The following is a 17,477-nucleotide window of genomic DNA, read 5'->3' as shown; positions in this document are numbered from 1 at the left end:
AGGTTCCATGCCAGGCCCTGGAGATAAGGAGAAGAATAAAGTACAACCATTTTCCTCCTGGAGCTCACAGTTGAGTGGAGAAGTTAGATACATGCAGATAGCTCTGTATACCATAGGAGAACCTAATACACAATGTTCATAAACGTGTTTAAAAAGTACTCCGGGATCAGGGAGAGAGGATATCTGTATCACAGAAGGCTTCATAGCAGAGGTAACATTTGGGCTGGGCCTCATAGGTTGAACAGGATTTGACCAGGCAGAGAAGTAAAGAGAGAGTATCAAAGGTATCACAGCAGAGGAAGTGGGAAAAGCAAAGTGGTGGAAGCAAAAAGAATGCATAGGATGGCAGGAAGCAAAATGAAAGATATTGGACTCTTAGTGGTCCTAAGCTGGGAGTACTTATCTAAATAACTTGGGGAGCTCTATCAAATTTCAGAAGATTGTGATGTACACCCTTAGCTAAAAACTATAGATGGCCGCTGAGATCTTGACTGTACCCTAAAAGTTTCTGGCTTTGTGATTACCACAGTACCTCACAAGAGAGCACTAGACCTAATAACACAAGTTATTGCCATCTAATCCACATTGAGACCTAAGTGGCAAAAATACTGTCTGTGTTCTGGAAGGTGATTTGACACTGATTAATGATTTGATCATTAGAAAGTCAAAGGGAATTGCAAATGAAAATGGAAATACATAATCTCACACATTGAGTTTTCTCTAGTTCATTGAGGAAAAAAAATTTTTTTAGGTTCACCCAAATGCTAAGTCACCTCAGGTGAGAAACTGATGATAATCAGTAATTATCACAGGTGAGATCCAAGATATTTCATAAAGATGGAAATAATAATCTTGTCAGAAATAAAAATCAGCTATCATGAGGGGGTGGGGAACTATAAATCCACACATACTATCCAGCTTGTCTTCACCTCAGAGAGTTTCCAGCTGTTTATAACGTTCTGCTGTACTTTGCCAGAGATGAAATGCATTTTTAAAAACTCTGCTCCAGCTAGCTGAATGAAAGGCTTGGAGACGTATTCTCTTTCAAGACTTGTTAAACACTTGTGAAGTCTGCAGAGAAATGGTAGAAGGTGTCCACTTTCTTGTCAGTTCCAATGAGGATCTTTTTGTTGCAATGCTAGGGTTGATCATTATTTTCTAGGTGAGCTAGTGGAAGACCAGGTCAGGTCTCTCTTGGGTTGAAAGGGCCCTTGATGAGATGCTATGGGCTTTAAACTTATCTAACACCAAAGCCAGCAGTTCAAATTCAAGCCTTGCTAAAGGCAGAGGCAATAAAGGAACACACACTTATGGAGAGCCCAGGGAATATATGTGTTGAGAAATGATTGTGAGAAGGAAACAATCCAAACAACACTTGTATGAATATGCACACGTGTGTATGCGTGCATGCGTGTGCACGCACACACACACACACACACACACTGAGCTAAAGTGTACAAGATAATCAGTGGTGACAGCAGTTATCTCACCAGATTCTAATTAGATTGGAGACTCCTTGAGAGCAAGGACTGAGGTTTTTGAGCTCTGAGTCCCCAGCACTGTTGAGTGAATTACTGAATGGCATGTTGAACCAGAGACGACAGTGGTGTGGGCGTGTGGACATGTCCTTTCACAATCATCCCAGACTGCCTAAAATGCCAGAGATAGGCATTTCACGCCCCGCCCTGGGGCTGTTCTCCCATTCTTCTGCCTGGAATGCTTTTACCCCGTCCTTTCTTCCACTCCCTTGCCTTTTGAAGTCTCAAAATTTTTCTCATTCTTTATAGTCTATCTCAAATGTCTTTTAAAAATAATTCTTCAAGCACACATAGGAACAGGGCATGTTCTCGGAAGTCAGAGAGATCTGGGTTTGAATCCCAGTTCTACTGCTTTCGAATTCTCGAACAAGTTACCTCACTTCTTTGTGCCTCAGTTTCCTCCAGATGGGTTTTGGGGAAGATTTAATGTGATAAAATATGTACAATACTTGCCTCAGTGACCAGCACAGGATAGATGATCAGAGAGTTAACTGTTAGCTCTCTCCCCTGGTTAATCTTCCTCTGTGAAATCTAGCTTCATGCTTAATAAATGTTAGCTCCCTCTGCCTATACATTCTTTAACACTTCTCTTAGATGTCTTTCCCCCAGCCTGCCACTCCCTTAACAAGTATAATTTCTCCCTCCTCTGTTCCATGGTGCTTTGTTTATGCCTCTTTTCCAGCACTTATTAATGTCTGACTTGTGCTATAACTCATTGTTTCCCATCCTTTTCGGCCGAAAATACTTCAAGGGCAGTACCTCCAGCAATTAGCATAGGGACTGGTTTAGAACAGACATTCCATAAACGGTTGTCTAATTGAAACAACATTTAATCCAGCTTTCCAGGAGGCAGAGTGAATATGTAACATGTCTTCTCCCAACACGTACTGAATGGTCTAAGGAGCAAGGAGGAAATTCTCTGGCAATTAAGTGGTTCAGAGTTGATTGCTGTCCATCCAGCCCAAGTGAGCAGAGCCTCTACTTCCAGATGTCTTTTTTTTTCTTCCACTTCTAACCCAGCCTGCCAGAGGAGCATTCCCTAAAGGGTAACCCAATATATCTTTTTTTGGCTGATCTGATTAGAGCGTGAAATACTTTCTTTGGAGAAAATGCACAAGAATGGGCTTTTCTCTGTTTTTGCACAAGAATGAGACAGAGGTGAGGGAGAGAGAGGAAAATTAAAGCCAGAGGAAAATCTATTATACCCCAGGAGATGAAGAACACATGTAGCCAACACAACAGATATTGTCCTGAGTCAAAACTTCAGAGCTTGAGCCATGAAAGATTCCATACCCTTGCACTGATCCCAGGAAAAGAATTAAACAGATGCAAACAAAATAAACAACAAAAAAAAAACCCTCACCTCTTCCCCAGAAGCTATTCTTTGCAGTGATACCTGTACCAACAAAGAAGTGAAAGCAATGTAAAAATACAATGCAATTCAACAAATGTTTACTGAACTACTAAGTGCAGAGGCTCTGGAGTTATGGAGATACTGGTGCAGCTGACTTCTAACCTTAGTCTATTCTTCTATCCACTCGATGATTTTCAGCACAGTATTTCAGCCAGTGTTCAACTAAAGAAGCAGAGCTATTCTGAGTTTTGGGATAAGGGATTTACTATAACAATTCGTCTTAAACAATTATGGGAGGAGCTGAGACAGTTCAGCTCTGAGAGTGAAGAGGACCGAGATCCGTGAAGTCACCAAGCAGTAAATCTCTGAAGAAACTAAGCACACCAGCTGCTGTGAAGGGGTAGCTGAAGGAAAAGTCTACAGAAGTCTGTGGGTCCATAGTTAACTGTCTGGTGGTGGGCTTGGAGTTACTATTGGCCAAGAGAGTCAGCAGTTGGGAAGAGCTGGATGTGGTGTAGAGAGCGAAGACAAGCTGGAATCTACTGGCATCTGCCATATCTCTTATTGCTGTAACTAACCCCCACGATCTCCAGAGAGCAATGGCTGATTCACTTCTGATTCCCAAATCTCAAGCAATTATTGTTTTGACCAGCTTTAATCTAGAACCATACATTTGCAGTTTAACCAAGCTGACACATAAATTTTCTTCATCACCATGAAGTTGTTTCTATCTTCTTCCAATTTTCTACCATGGAAAGATTGGGCTTTTCTAAGGGGCCTGGGTTCTCATCCTGGTTCTGCTCCTCCCTAGCTATATGACCTCAGATAAATTACCATTTCTGGGCCTTATTTGTTCAGGAGCCCTTCCTCTGTGCTATTATAGCCCCCTGTGCTTCTTTCTGTTGTAAGATTTATTTCATTTCCCTGTCATTATTTATTTATGTGTCCATTTCCTCCATCAGACCATAAGCTTAAGCACAGGGATCATCATATCTGGTTCCTCTCTGTAATTATGGTGCCTAACAGTATCTGGCACAGAATAGATGCCCAATAGATGTTTGCCGAAAGAATGAACCCCTGAAAGAAACTCATCAATCTCAGCACTCTGTGAAAATAGGCTGCAGACACCCTTACCTCTTACATAGCTTCTATCTTAATCCACTTCACTTACTAACCTGTTTTAATTATCCTGATTTCTGATACCTGGGCTTGTCTGTGTATCACCTGCTACTACCTCTTAGATATATTACTTGAAATGTTCAGGCCTCTGGTTCTATCTCGTTTGAATTTTCCTTTTCCCCTCTGATGAAACTATTTTCACTTTCTTTGTATATTTTTCACTCTCTATCCTAGGTTCCCGGGTCAGAGAGACGATGAAAGTATCCCCCTCAGAGAGTTCTCAGGCTATTGCCCAACATCAAGGAAACTAGAAATTCCAGGACAGTATGGTAGGAGGTCTGCCTGAAATATGTTCAAAGTACTGTGGGAGCATAGAAAGAATGAACAGCACCTAATCTTACAAAAAAGAGGAGGCTTTCAGAAGGAAGTACAAAGAAAAGGGAAGCTTTCAAAAGAAAGTATAAGTTGATCTGAGTCTTAAGAAATTGCTTAAAAGATTTCCAGGCAGAGAAAGGAGGATGTGGATTACAGACAGATACCAGTAATGCAGAGGTGCGAAGACAGGAAAAATCAGAGTCTGGGGGACCACAGGTAGGCACATGTGGTGTGAAGACCATGGAAGCATGGTTGGGAAGTGGAGGGAGATGAGCAAAAGTCAGGTCATAAATGGCTTGAGTTCCAAGCTAAGGAGCTCAGATCTGACACTGTAGGACAGAGATAATAAATTATTAGGATGATTTGGCCCAAAGATGTGTTTTCTTTGTCTCACAAAATTTTCTTTTTAAATTGTTTGGCCAACATTAAAAATTGAGAGGTTTTGTATAAAATTCTAGATCTCCAGCCTTTGAATAAAAATCAGAAGACCCAGCCACACTAGGCTGTCATTCCCACGTGAGCTAAGTGTTGTTTGTCCTCAGATGTCATATGTATTTTGTAACTTGCTCATCTCCACTACATCCTTTTGTCATCACGCTTGCAACTCTTGTTTTTCTTTAAGGGGAGAAATATTTCTTAGTATCTGTGCCTCTGTGAAAAGTGGAGAAATGGAGGTTAGGCCACAAGAGCTAGGCATTCCAAAAAATGGAGAATATCAACCAGTGTATCTGTTGGAAGACTGCGACTTTCTCTTAAACCCATCCCCTTGCCCCGTTTATGTTACCTGCAGGGTTTTCCATATAAAGAGTGATGACTTCATGGGGCTGCCTGATTTTTCATAAAACCTAATGGCAATGTTCACAGACCATCAAGAAGGAATGAGCCAGGAGTGCTAGTCTTAAAGAAGGTGTAGGAAATAGGAAATGTGTACATGTCTGGCCAGAGCTTGTCAGAGCCAATACTGACTCTCAGAGCCTCACATAGGTGATGAATTAAGTTGAAAGGAATTGAGAGGAGGACTCAGGAAAGGGTTTGTCCGTGGCCCAAAGGCAGCTGATGGCAGGAGTTCTCTGTAGCCAGTGACAGCATGGAGGAAATGCAGTGCAACCCCCCACTTTCCAGATCCAGGACCAAAAGACCTAGTTGTCCCAGAAATCATGCAGAACTGGCCAAGCTTTTCAATAAGACTGTTACTATATCCTTTCAGAAACCCCCTGATCCTCACATCCTAGGACTGCACTGCACTTCCAAGTATCTAAGTCCTCCAGCCCTTCCAGAGCCTGAAACTCCTGCTCTGAGCTCCTTGCAGCTGGCTGAGAAGAGGCTGCCTTGGGCTCCTTCAGGGCCTCCTGTCTTCTGTGATGATTCTCTGCAGCTCAGCTCTGGAAGTCTTACCTCCTTTCCCTGTGTAATTGATCCCAGTCCTCTGGCTCTGTCAGCACCTCTGCTGTGTGCCTCATGACGTGTGTGAGCCTCGAGTCGAGCAGGAACCCTCAGAGTTTCTTCCTGGGACATTGAAGTTGCCTTTCTGTAGTAAGCCAGACACCTGGGCTCTACTAGTTGGAAAGCAGTGCCTTTATTAGGTTCTCAAGGAGAAGGGATCCTCCAAGTCTTCAAACTGATCTCCCCACTCTCAATCTTTTCCCATGTCTATTCTGCTTGTACCTGCCGAATTAAAATACAGGAAAGCAAAATGTTAAGTATGTCATGTTTTTGATCAAAAGCCTCATTGGCTTCTCATTTCCTACCAAATTCAAATAAAATCATCTTCCCTGGTATGTTGGACCTTACCCAGGATGACCCCAAATGCCTTTTCTAGACTTATTTCCCACCATAAACACCGAATACTCCAGATACTTGCAATTCTCTGCAGACAGAATTTTCTTGTCTGTCTTGGTTCTTCTCTTCCTTTCTCCCTTCCCATTCTCACCTGTCTAAAGCCTACTCAGTCTACAAATCTCATCTCAAATTTACCTTCAATGTCCCTAACCATTCCAGTCACGTCATCTCTTCTTGCTTGAGGTTCCTGCCACATGCTCTGTTTTCCTTATTAAATCCTGGGCACTGTCTCCTCCTGATTGTAATTATGTGGCCCCATGTCTTGGCCTTCTTGCTAGACTGAGCTTAGACAACTGGGATGAGTGTGTTCATTAGTATCACTGTGTCCCAGACAGAGTCTGGTGAAAGCAAGATGCTCAGAAATATTCATTTGAGGTGACTGTGTTTCTGTGTTTCTACTGCCATATTTTTCTGTCAGATTCAGAAAAAAAGCCTTTCTGGTATCTCTCATGTAATCCTAGACTCTTCATCAAGGAATGGATCTTAGCTGTCATTTTTGTCTTCTAATCCTGCATTTGATGATAGGAATCTCTTCCTGACACCCCATGTAATTTCCCAGTGGGGTGGTTGGAAAAGTGGTTAGGCCCATCCAGTTGAGACTAAATACCTGGAGAGAGACAGGAATTTCATGTACACAAGCACCAGAGTTAGTCTAGTTGTGTCTCATTAGAGGCCAGGCTGTCCCCTTCAATAGGTGTTCCCAAGCCCGAGTAGCAGGAAAGGCCCAGTCCACTGGTAAAAGGGGACAAAGGCCAAGCCACCTTGTGTATCTGGGTCCCTCCTACCCATAATCATTCTGCCCTGTATCTTGTGGTTGCTCCTCCAAATCCTAATAGGGGCCATTTTATCTTAAGTACCAAACATTAAAGCCTCAAGTGTCTGGGAATTTCACCCCAGAATTTGGGAGGCAATGAAATGTGTAAGAAAGCACATGGTCTTTTGGAGCTAGCCAGACTAGGTTCGATTTTCATTGTTTTGCTTAGTATGGTGTGGTTAAGAAATCTGGCTCTGGAGTTAAGCAGAACTAGGTTCAAATACTATTCTGCCATTTCCTAGCTCTGTGACTTTGGACAAATTACTTAACTTCTCTGAGCCTTCATTTTCTAATATGTAAAACAGGGACAATAATATCACCCTCATTGGTTTTTGGTGACAATTAAGTGAGGAAGTATAGTATCGGAATGTCTTTAGCTGCAAGAAACAAACAAAATCAAAATGGCTGAAACAATAAGAAAAATTTATTTCACATAACAAGAAGTGCAGAGGTAGGGAAGTTTCAGGATTGGTTAATTTATCAAGGACCCAGGTTCTTTTTATCTTTACACTCTTCCAACCTCAGCTCATAGGCTTCCTAGACTGGCTTTCCTCGTGATCATAAGATGGCTGCCATAGTTTCAGGCATCAAATTGAGACACTATAATATGCAGCAGCAGAAGAGGGTCATCTTTTTCTTTCGTGCATGTGTGTGTGTGTGTGTGTGTGTGTTTTAAATGAGTCAACCTCCATCAGGTGTTCTCACAGAAATCTCTGTCTCTCCCCTCAAAGCCTTTGCAATATGCTACTTCCTCACTGAGGCCCTTTCCCACATCTTTGGCCAGAGGTGGGTCACAGGCCTGCCTTTAATCTAGTCACTGACAAAAGGGACAAGGATTATCATGATTGGCTGGGCCAGTTATACTAAATATAAAGTCTTTTTTTCTGAAGGATGGATATCTGAACAAAATTAGGATTCTGTGAACAGAGAAGGAGTGGAGTGGGATGCTTGTTGGGTAGGTAACCGACAATATCTATTACAACATGAAATCTGGAACATGGTAAGCCTTAAATATGTTAGCTATTGTTGTTTTTAACTCTTTCTAACTTATTCAAGTCATATAACTCCTTGAGTATCAATTTCCTTATCTGTAAAATGGGAATAGGATTATCTGATCTATTGGATGGTTATAAAATTAAATGAGATGACACATATAAACCTTTGGTGCTTAGTAAATGATAACTATTTGTTATAGTTGCATGTAGTTATTGCCAGAGTACTTGGGCAGCAGGCTGAAGTCTCTAATAAAAGTTCTTAAGAGTTGACTTCAGCTGGAAAGTTTTGAAAGCAGGACTAGAAACAGCTTGTGTTTAAAGTTCTACAGTTGTGATTGTGTGTATTAATTTGCCCAACCTGAATCCTTTAGGAACAGTTGCCCCCACTGCACACCCCCCCCCCCTGCGCCCCCCGCAAGTAGTTCTCCTTTTGTGTCAGGAGATCCAGTAAGACAATGATTCCTGCTAGGGGGTCCACTGCCCTGGTGCTCTTGCCCCTAGAGGGCATTAGAGGCAATCGCATCTCCTCTACTGAAGGATTAGATGGCCTAAAACCAACAACCAATCCACCACCAAGAGTAGATCTCATTTCTTGGCCTTTGAGTCCTCAGCTTAGGATGAGAGCTTGATGGGTAGGAACTGTCTTCTGTCTCCTTTGCTCCTCCATAGCACCCAGGACTATCGCTGTGTCAACCAGGTTCCCATCCCAGCTCTACCACTTACACTGATGGACCTTATAGTAGCGTGACCTTAGGCAAAGCTATTTGCCACTTTTTGAATGTCATTTTCCTCAACTGTAGAAGAGGGATAATAATATAATATCCACTTCATAGAGTTATGGTAAAGATGAAACTAGAGGATGGCTATACATCATATTTGTCAAACTGAGTGAGCCTTAATAAAGGGTGGCTGAGTTCTTATAAGTATTCAATAACTATTTGTGATTGATTATAGAAGGTTAATCCCTGCACATATGTGCTTGAAGCATTCGAAGATAGTGATAATTAACATAGGTTCAGTGCTTACACATATACAAACTAAGTTTTCCACAGAGAGAGAAATTAGTTTTATCCTAATTTTTACACATGATGATACCGAAGCTCAGAAAATAAGAACTTCGTCTGGGTCACACAGTAAATTAGTGGCAGAGCAGAGATTTTGAACCCATGTATCTCTGATGCCAAAGCCTCATACTCTTCCACAGACCCATTTTTCTCTCTTAATCTTCTCATTTAACTTTCTCTCTGAAGGCAGAGACCCTCTGACCACACCTCTCACATGTCTGCATTGTGGTCTGTCTAGTCTCTGAGTTCCTAGTGCAGTTGCTTGAACCTCTCATTGGTTAACACTTTTGAGTACATCCAGTTAGCCGAGCCATAAGCCTGGATTCAGCCTTTAGCCTTTCCTTTCCCACATTCCTCATGTCTAACAGGTTGCTAAGGTCTGTCAATTTTACTTTTCAAAAAACCCTCAAATTGTTACATACTTTCTTCTTCCCATTACCACCACCCTGTTTCAAGCCTCCAACATCTCCTACTTGGAGTAATGCAACAGTCTTAACTGTTCTCTCTGTCACCATGTCATCCTCCAGACGGGCATTTCTGACAGAGAAAGCTAACCATGTCACTCATGCACTTAAAACTCTTCCAGAACAGGTGGCTCTATTTATTTGTGCAGCTTCATCTTTTGTCATCTTTCTCTGAAATTCTGGTCACATGGAATGACCTGCTGTTCCTGAGCAGACCACACTGTCGCTACCCTCCAAGCCTTTGCATGTGCTACATCTTCTGCCAGGATTAATACCAACCTCACTCCCATCTTTGCTGCAAAATCTCTCTTTATACTTCTAGATGAAGTTCAGAAAAGCATCTTCCCTTTTTCTACCTCTTATCCACAGCTCAAGTGATCCTGAAGCACTTTGCACTTATTTTCTTCAGTGTCAATCTCCCTGGATTGGCACTGTCTTTTACTTCTCTGTCTTTATCATTAGATTATGAGACCATGAGTTGAGGGCAGGGTTCCCCAAATTATTCATTGTTCCACCCTCAGATGAGTAGTGCTGAACTGTTATGACTGCATTGAAGCTTTATCAGTGAAGAGCACCCTGAAGTTTCCAAAGAAGTTGCCATGGGTATTGTTTGGAGCCCCAAATAGCACCACAAAACCATTTACCCTTCGTCCCTCTTCGTCCCCTGAATCCCATGCACAACAAAATAGCACGATGACTTACTTCCTTGGGAGACTTCCAGCAGTTACAGTATTTCAGTAAACAAATAATAAAAGTACGGAACAAGTGAAAGAGGGAAATGTAGGCCCCCAATTGGAGTTGGTAAGAGGCTGTGAATACTTCCAAAGCTGATAGATTTATGATTGAGAATTTTGTGTTTCCACATGGACCTTGCTTGCCTCCAAGATACTAATAAGCAGGGCTGGACACAGAGTCAAAGTGATTTGCATGTGATAAGAGACTTAGGTTCACTTATTGCTTTGACTGGGAAAGGGCTTTGAATTTTTATATTCTGTCTTTAAACACAGGAGTCCTGAATGGTATCAGTGGGGTATGGGTGCCTTTATGCACGTGTGTGCTCTCTCTATGCTTTCTTTTCTCTCTCTCTCTCTCTCTCTCTCTCTCTCTCTATCTCTTCTCTCACACACACACACACACACACACTTCTGTATGTAAGCATTGATTTTTTTAAAACACAATTACATTCTCATGTTTCCCCAAGAAAGGATATAGATAGAAAAGAGACCTATAAGCTTTTCTTCTTCTTACTGGACCTCAGGTGGGTTTAAGCATTCCAGAGTCTCCTATTTGTCTGAGTTGAACCAAATGTCTCCATTTCACATCTCAGAGTCTTGTTACTTTCCATTCATGCCCTAACTTTTATCTAAGAAACCTGGGGAGACTGAATTCTACTAACATAATAATTCTGTAGCCACGGGATCGAAGTTTGGGTCTGGTTTTCACTTATATTAGTCCCGCAGCTATAATAGGTAAAAAATTATTTTAAAGCCATAGTAGAAGCTCTCAGTTTCTCTGCACGTTCCTACAACTGAAAGTTTAAAACTCTGAGGTTGTAATTTTCTTTCACTAAACCCTCCAGTACAGTCAGCAGCAGCCAACTAATCTCAAAATTCTTGTAGTCACAATTCCAACCATAATAGTTCATTTCAGCAGCAGTTTGGTCCCCCGAAGACTTGCCTTCAATGGGCACTTCATCCTAGGTATTCACTGGTGATAGTTTAAGTAAATCTTTTAGTGTTGCATGCCCTGGACTACTAGTTATTGGGAGAGGCAATCCACCAGGGTCCCCAAGTGTCCCTGTACATCCTTGTTGAGTGTGCCAAACTGAAAGGCCTAAGCATGCCCTGACCTGCAGTTGTTTCTGTAACTAGTCACAAAGGCAATTTAATAGGTCAGGGTGACCACAATTTAATAGGTCAGGGTGACCACAATAGGTCAGGGTGACCACAATATGACTACTGTACAACTATTCATTCGCCAGGGGAAGAGAACTGGTTTGTTGACTGCTTGCTATATAAATGGTTCTAAGCCCCTGGCCCAGTGTAGCTGCCATCTGGGCCCACTACATTGCCCCATGGGACTTGAGGGCAAGGAAACCAGTTGTAGCATGCTGTTGCTCCTAGTTTTTGCAGTGCTGTGAAATAAACTATCTTTCTCTGATCCATTGAATCTTGTTGTCTACTTTCAGCACCTATGGAGTGTGGCAAGCCAACTTAGAGTGCTATTACTCCTGCCATCTTCCATGAGGTTGGGGTTCTTCCATGACACAGTATCCTATTTTCCACTGGCAATGAGGTCATCACAAGCCCAGGCATGTCATATAACAATCCCAGATTCCCATCTTTGAGGGTCAGTTTCCAACGACCATTTTCCATATAACTACTCTATCAGCCAGTGTTGTCAGGAAAACCAATTATTATAGATCTGTGCTATCCAATACAGTAGCCATTAACTACATGGGGCTATTTAAATTACTAAAATTAAACAAAATTAAAAATTCAATTCCTCAGTCACACTAGCCATACTTCAAGAGCATGATAGTCACATACAGCTGGTAGATACTGAATTGGTTAGCAGAGTTAGGCCATCTCTATCATCATAGAGCATCTGTGGACAGCACTACTCTAGACCATTTCGAGCGGAAAAGAATTTAAAGCAGGAAATTGTTTACAGAAATGCTGGACAAAAGGAAGAAAGGGCTTAGAAGGATTAGAAGAGAAAATGGGAGATCAGGAAGATGCTGCCACCACCAGGCGAAGCCAGCCCAGGCGGGTACTGCTCTGTCAGGGGCGCTGCTGCTGAGGAAGAACCCAAGAGCCCGTGCTTGGTGCTGCCACTGCTGCTAGAGGCACCACCAAAAGGCAGGATGAAACAATGGCTTCTTCCCTCCAGACACCTTTCATTCTCTTGCCAACACCTTCCATCTGGCAAGGGAGTCTACCAAAATGTAATTTGCAAGTTTCCGCGCTTCTTGTAATACTAAAGAGAGAAAAAAAGAGTGGGACATCTTACGACAAACAGACAGCTGCAGAGTAGGGGTTTATCAATAATAATATGATTAGGAGGTGCTGGGGCTCCCATCCTGTAGCTTACAACCATTCCCTTATCTCTAGCAACTGCCCCCTGCTTTTTATGTTCTAGCCATATAGAATTGTTTTTAGTTCTTCTTTAAAGCCTTGTGATCTTGTTTTTTCTCAGATCTGGCATACACTGTTCTCTTTGCTTGGAACATTCTTTTCCTTGCTCTTCACATAGCTGGCTATTCTCATCCTTCAAATATCAGGTCAGATGTTACCTTCTCAATGAGACCTTCTCTGACTTTTCCAACCTGCCTCAAATAGCCTCATCACCTCCCACTGCCACCCCCCACCTTGGCAATTTCCCTTCATGCTACTCTGTTTATTTTATAGCCCTGTGTTAATTGAAAATTATTTTCTGTGTTTGTTATCTGTCTTCCTTCACTATAATGTAAGCTCTAGGAAGGCAGGGGCCTTGTCTATATTGTCCAGTACTGTGTTCTCAGCATTTAGAAGTGTCTGACAATTAAGAGGCACTCGGTAAATACATTGTCTGAATGAATAGTTTCTATCTGTCCTTCAGGTCTGAAATCTTTCCTGTTTCTCTAGCTGGGTGAGGTATTTCTGCTACGCGTACCCATAGAACCTATACTTCTCCCACTGTAACACTTAAAACAACCATAATTACTTATATCTGATCCCTTGTTGAACTGTAAACTCAGTGAAAGCAAGAACATGTCAATTTTCTTCGCAGTTGAGTCCCCAGAGCCTAGCGAGAAATTACCTGATGGATTTGGTCATCATATTGCTCTATCAAAGAATTTGGAAGAAGATTTAATGATGGGTATATAGAAACTAAGCAACAGAAAACAACAAGGCAGTTTTTAACTCTAGGAAAAACTAAAATCTTACCAAGAATGAAAATATAATCACAAGGCTCTCTACAGCTTGGCTGTGAGTAATATTTACATAGTCATAATCAGGGCCAACAGGACTGTATTTGTTCTCTTAGATAGTATTAGTTGTTAAAGTGTTGAAATTCTTCTATGGTTAGTAAATAGCGGCTACCCCAAGCTCCCTGAGTACCACTATTCCAGCTGTCTCTGCTCCCTGTCTTAGAACTCCCTGAACCTTTCCATGATCCAGCAACTGAAGAGATAATACCTGGCACAGCCAGGGGCTCCAGAATCCTGCTCGAGAAGCCAGCATCTGTTGGATCAGTCAGTGCCTGTGCCAATCATTAGCCTCCAGCCCTTTCTGGGCACTGCCATTGGTTCCCCCAGAAGGCTTACCCCCACTCTGCTTGCTATACCCACTTGAGTCCAGAGAGACCTGCATAGGAACCATCCAGAGACTGTTCTGGTGCCCACCAACCTGCCAGCCAATAGCCCTCCTGACCCACCTCCCTCTCATCAGCCCCTGTTCCTCAGTATGCCACCTTCCCCCCGCAGGCTCAGATCTCACCAGGAAGGAGGGCAGTCCTGGAGGGGATGCTGGCATCTCAGAGGGCAAAGATTTTTAATGGTACTTCCGGTCATAATATGTAAATACTGCATAATGATTTAACCAAAAGTTGTGATATAATTATATTGAAGGGAATGGTGTTAGAGAAATCTTCCATTGTTCAAAGTTAGTAGATAATTTCTGAACTTAAAAATCAACAGGGAAGCATTTGAAATCTTGCTCCTTGACATATGTCATCAGTTTGGCTCAAATAAACTCTTACAAAAATTCAAAAAAATTAATAGCAACAGTGTAGGCATATTATTTTCATAATAAATACCAGAAGAAACAGTTGAAAGAGTCAAAAGTGGCTAGTTGTCTCTGAGGAGCAGGGCTTGGGGTGGGGACAGATGGGACAGGAATCTATTGTTATTTATTAAAAGCCTTAGAGAACATTTTGATTTTTGAACCATGCATATATTACTCTTTTTTTTTTCTTTTTTAGGAGACTATTGCAGGAATCTTTTGTTTGTTTGTTTGTTTTTGCAGGAATCTTGATGTGAGGTGATGGCCAGTGGTGATGGCAATGAGAAAGAGATAAGCAAATCCAAGAATATTTAGGATGTAAATTGTATAACTTGGTAATTGACTGGTGCAAAGATGGAGAGAAGGTGAAAGGGAGGAGAATCATACAGATTTTGGTGTGTAGCTGGGGTTAGAGGAGGACTATTTCTGAGTGAGCACTTGGATGCCAAGTAACCCTCCAGACATCACACATAGCAAGAGTGACTAACTCTGCTTGGGAGAATTAGAACTAGTTCACAGAGAAAGGGTATCTGACCTCAGTCTTGGAAAGAGAATAGAAATTCCCAGTTTCACAAAGGGTGAGCTCTGAGGTGAAAGGGAAGGATATTCTTAGGCAAGGGTGATGGAGAATGATAGAAAGTTAGTTCAAAGGCACAAAAGCATCATTTCGGGGTAGGAGTGAATAGTGAGTTGTCCCATGTGGCTGCAGTGTGGGAGGCATGTGGGGATGAAAATAGTGGAAAACAAAGTAGAAACAGGAGTTTGTGACCAGAGTCTAAGAGCCTATAATACAGTCTAAGTGATCCTCTCCCTCAAGCTGGTGGCAGAATAGCAGGTACGAACCCAATGGTGAAAAACCATTTGGAGATACATATCAGAAGCCATTAAAATGTTTTGAACCTCTGTCTTACTAATCCTGTTCCTGAGGATTGTTCCTAAGGAAATGCCTTTTTAAAAGGATGGAGTGAGCAAAATATGTTAAGATATTTATTGCATCATTATTGGGAATAGTGAACAATTGGAAAACAACCAACATTTCCATCAGAGGAGCATACTTAAGTAAAAGATGGTACATTGATCCAATGAAAAATAAATATGCAGACTGATGAGCCTGTCAGATGTTAGGTGGGCTCACCCAGGAGGCCTGCTGGGCCCAGGAAAGGGAATAAGGACAAATATGGGCAAGAAAGGAAAGGTGGAAGAAACGTAGACACTAGGTCGGCCCCAGCAAGGGCACGGGAAGGGGAGCTATTATTTATTTACTGGGCACATCTCTTTCAGTATCTGACTTAATCTTCACTCAATCCCATGAGGGTGGTACTAATACCATTCTCATTTTACAAACAAGGACCTGAGGCTCAAAGAGATGGAGTGCTTTGCCCAGGACCATCTAGCTTTGAAGTAGAGGAGCTGAGATTCCAACCTAAGTCTATGTGATGGCAGAGCAGTCAATGCTTTTCCTCTGCACCATGAAGCCAATTGCCAATGATGACCATGTTTGACCATGTTATCTATGGGGTGCCCCTTTATCTTGGCTCTAGTATCTTCCTTCAGTCTTGGAGAAACAGGGCCATGCCTGAGTGGATATCAGGGGCTGGCAGTTAGTAGCTAAATTATATATTCTATTTTTGTTGCTGAGCAACAAAAATAGAATATATAATTGAGTCAGTGATGAAAGCAGCCAAAAAAAAAAAGTTATGCTCACAGTCAATAGCAGAGAGGGGCAAGAGGAAATGGAAACAGATAATGCGTGAGTGGGTGCTCTCCTTCCTCTTTCTCTTATTTTTGGGGTATCTGTTCTTTTCACCATATTATTTGCACAATTGAAAAATACATTTTACAATGAAAAATGGAGACCTAAAAAATATGAGCCCTTGGGGTGGCCCATGGCCATGCCTTGAATGCAGCTGCAGTTCCTGGCCTTCAAAAGCCGTCTGACGACAGTACTCATAAAGAAGTTGGCTCCTTCTGGACGAAGGAAGGAGAGAAATGCAGTGGGTCTTTGCCATTACTCTCCAGATGTTAGTGTCATTGCTACATTCCCGTGAAGCTCTCACCTGGGCTGGGGAGGTGTGGCAATGACTAGCAGTTCCCAGCCCAGGACACTTTGCATGTAATGATTATTGTTGTTCCCTGTTCATAGCTTTGGCTCTCCTGCCTGGGGCTCAGGTTCAGTCTTGCTGGGGGAAAGGCCAGTATGGGATTGACGGACAGAGTTAGCAAAGAGCAAAAAAGGTCAACCTCCGTGCTTGGATTTCAGGGCTGGAGCCCCGTAACTTTTTCCTTTTTGTATGCTCCATCCATACCTCACTTGATTTTATTATGACCTCTAGATAACTAGTTCTTTTAGGATTCCATGCATTTGCCTGTTCTGTTCCCTCAGTCTGGAGTGCCCTTTTTCATGCTTCCTGGCAGAGCTAAACCCTGCCCATCCTTTAATACTATTTCCTTGAGGAACTTTCCCAGTCTCCTCGGGCTCCCACTACACTCGATTTGTACCTTTCCTGTGGCAATTGTATTTTTCTGCAGTATGTTATAGTTATTTACATCCATGTCTGTTTCTCCCACTATCTGGTAAGCTTGTCAAGGTGGGCAAGGAACATGTTTTATCCAACTCTGATTCCATACACAGTGTGGGCCAATGTCTGGTATATGGTAGGTGCTCAGTAATGTATGGAATGACATTAAATTAAAATGGCTGAATTCTTCCTCTCTCTGTGTCATGGACTCTCTGGGAAAGCTGCTAAGACTGTAGGCAGATGACGAATCAGTTTTATATCCATTTCTTTCTTGTGCATTTTAAAGGGGCAGGAAGAGGAAGAGAGTTAAATACAGCTGCGGATCCATATTCCAGAGATTTCAGTCAGGGGTAATTAAAGGTTGTAACAGTATGAACAATAACATGTACAGAGACTCTTACTTACACTTTCACATATATTAACTCTGCTGGGTCTCACAAGGACTTTAGGAAGCAGACTAGGTGGGCAATAGTAATTGGCTTGTCCCAATGTTACAGCCAAGGAAACCAAAGCTCAGCAAAATGAACTGATTTGCTCAAAATTACATCAACTCAAAGTAGAGCTGAGACTCAAACCCAGATCTCTTGACTCCAAACCTCATGCTTTGGAGGTTGCAGAGGACAAAATTAC

The 17,477-nt window shown here is 42.2% G+C and overlaps 1 long non-coding RNA gene across 2 annotated transcripts in view; it reads right to left on the bottom strand.

Annotated features, from left to right (window-relative positions):
- Nucleotides 1–17,477, bottom strand: part of LOC107196779 — a 47,056-nt gene that overhangs the window by 3,392 nt on the left and 26,187 nt on the right. For both annotated transcript variants that reach the window (XR_003044491.1, XR_001518226.2), the window contains one exon: nt 5,782–6,051. This is a non-coding gene — a long non-coding RNA (uncharacterized LOC107196779). The remainder of the gene's footprint in view (nt 1–5,781; nt 6,052–17,477) is intronic.

Source organism: Pteropus alecto, unplaced genomic scaffold, assembly GCF_000325575.1.
Source record: "Pteropus alecto unplaced genomic scaffold, ASM32557v1 scaffold7, whole genome shotgun sequence".
Classification (NCBI taxonomy): domain Eukaryota; kingdom Metazoa; phylum Chordata; class Mammalia; order Chiroptera; family Pteropodidae; genus Pteropus; species Pteropus alecto.
The sequence above is the reverse complement of the archived record's forward strand: the minus strand, read 5'-3'. Positions and strand labels throughout refer to the sequence as shown.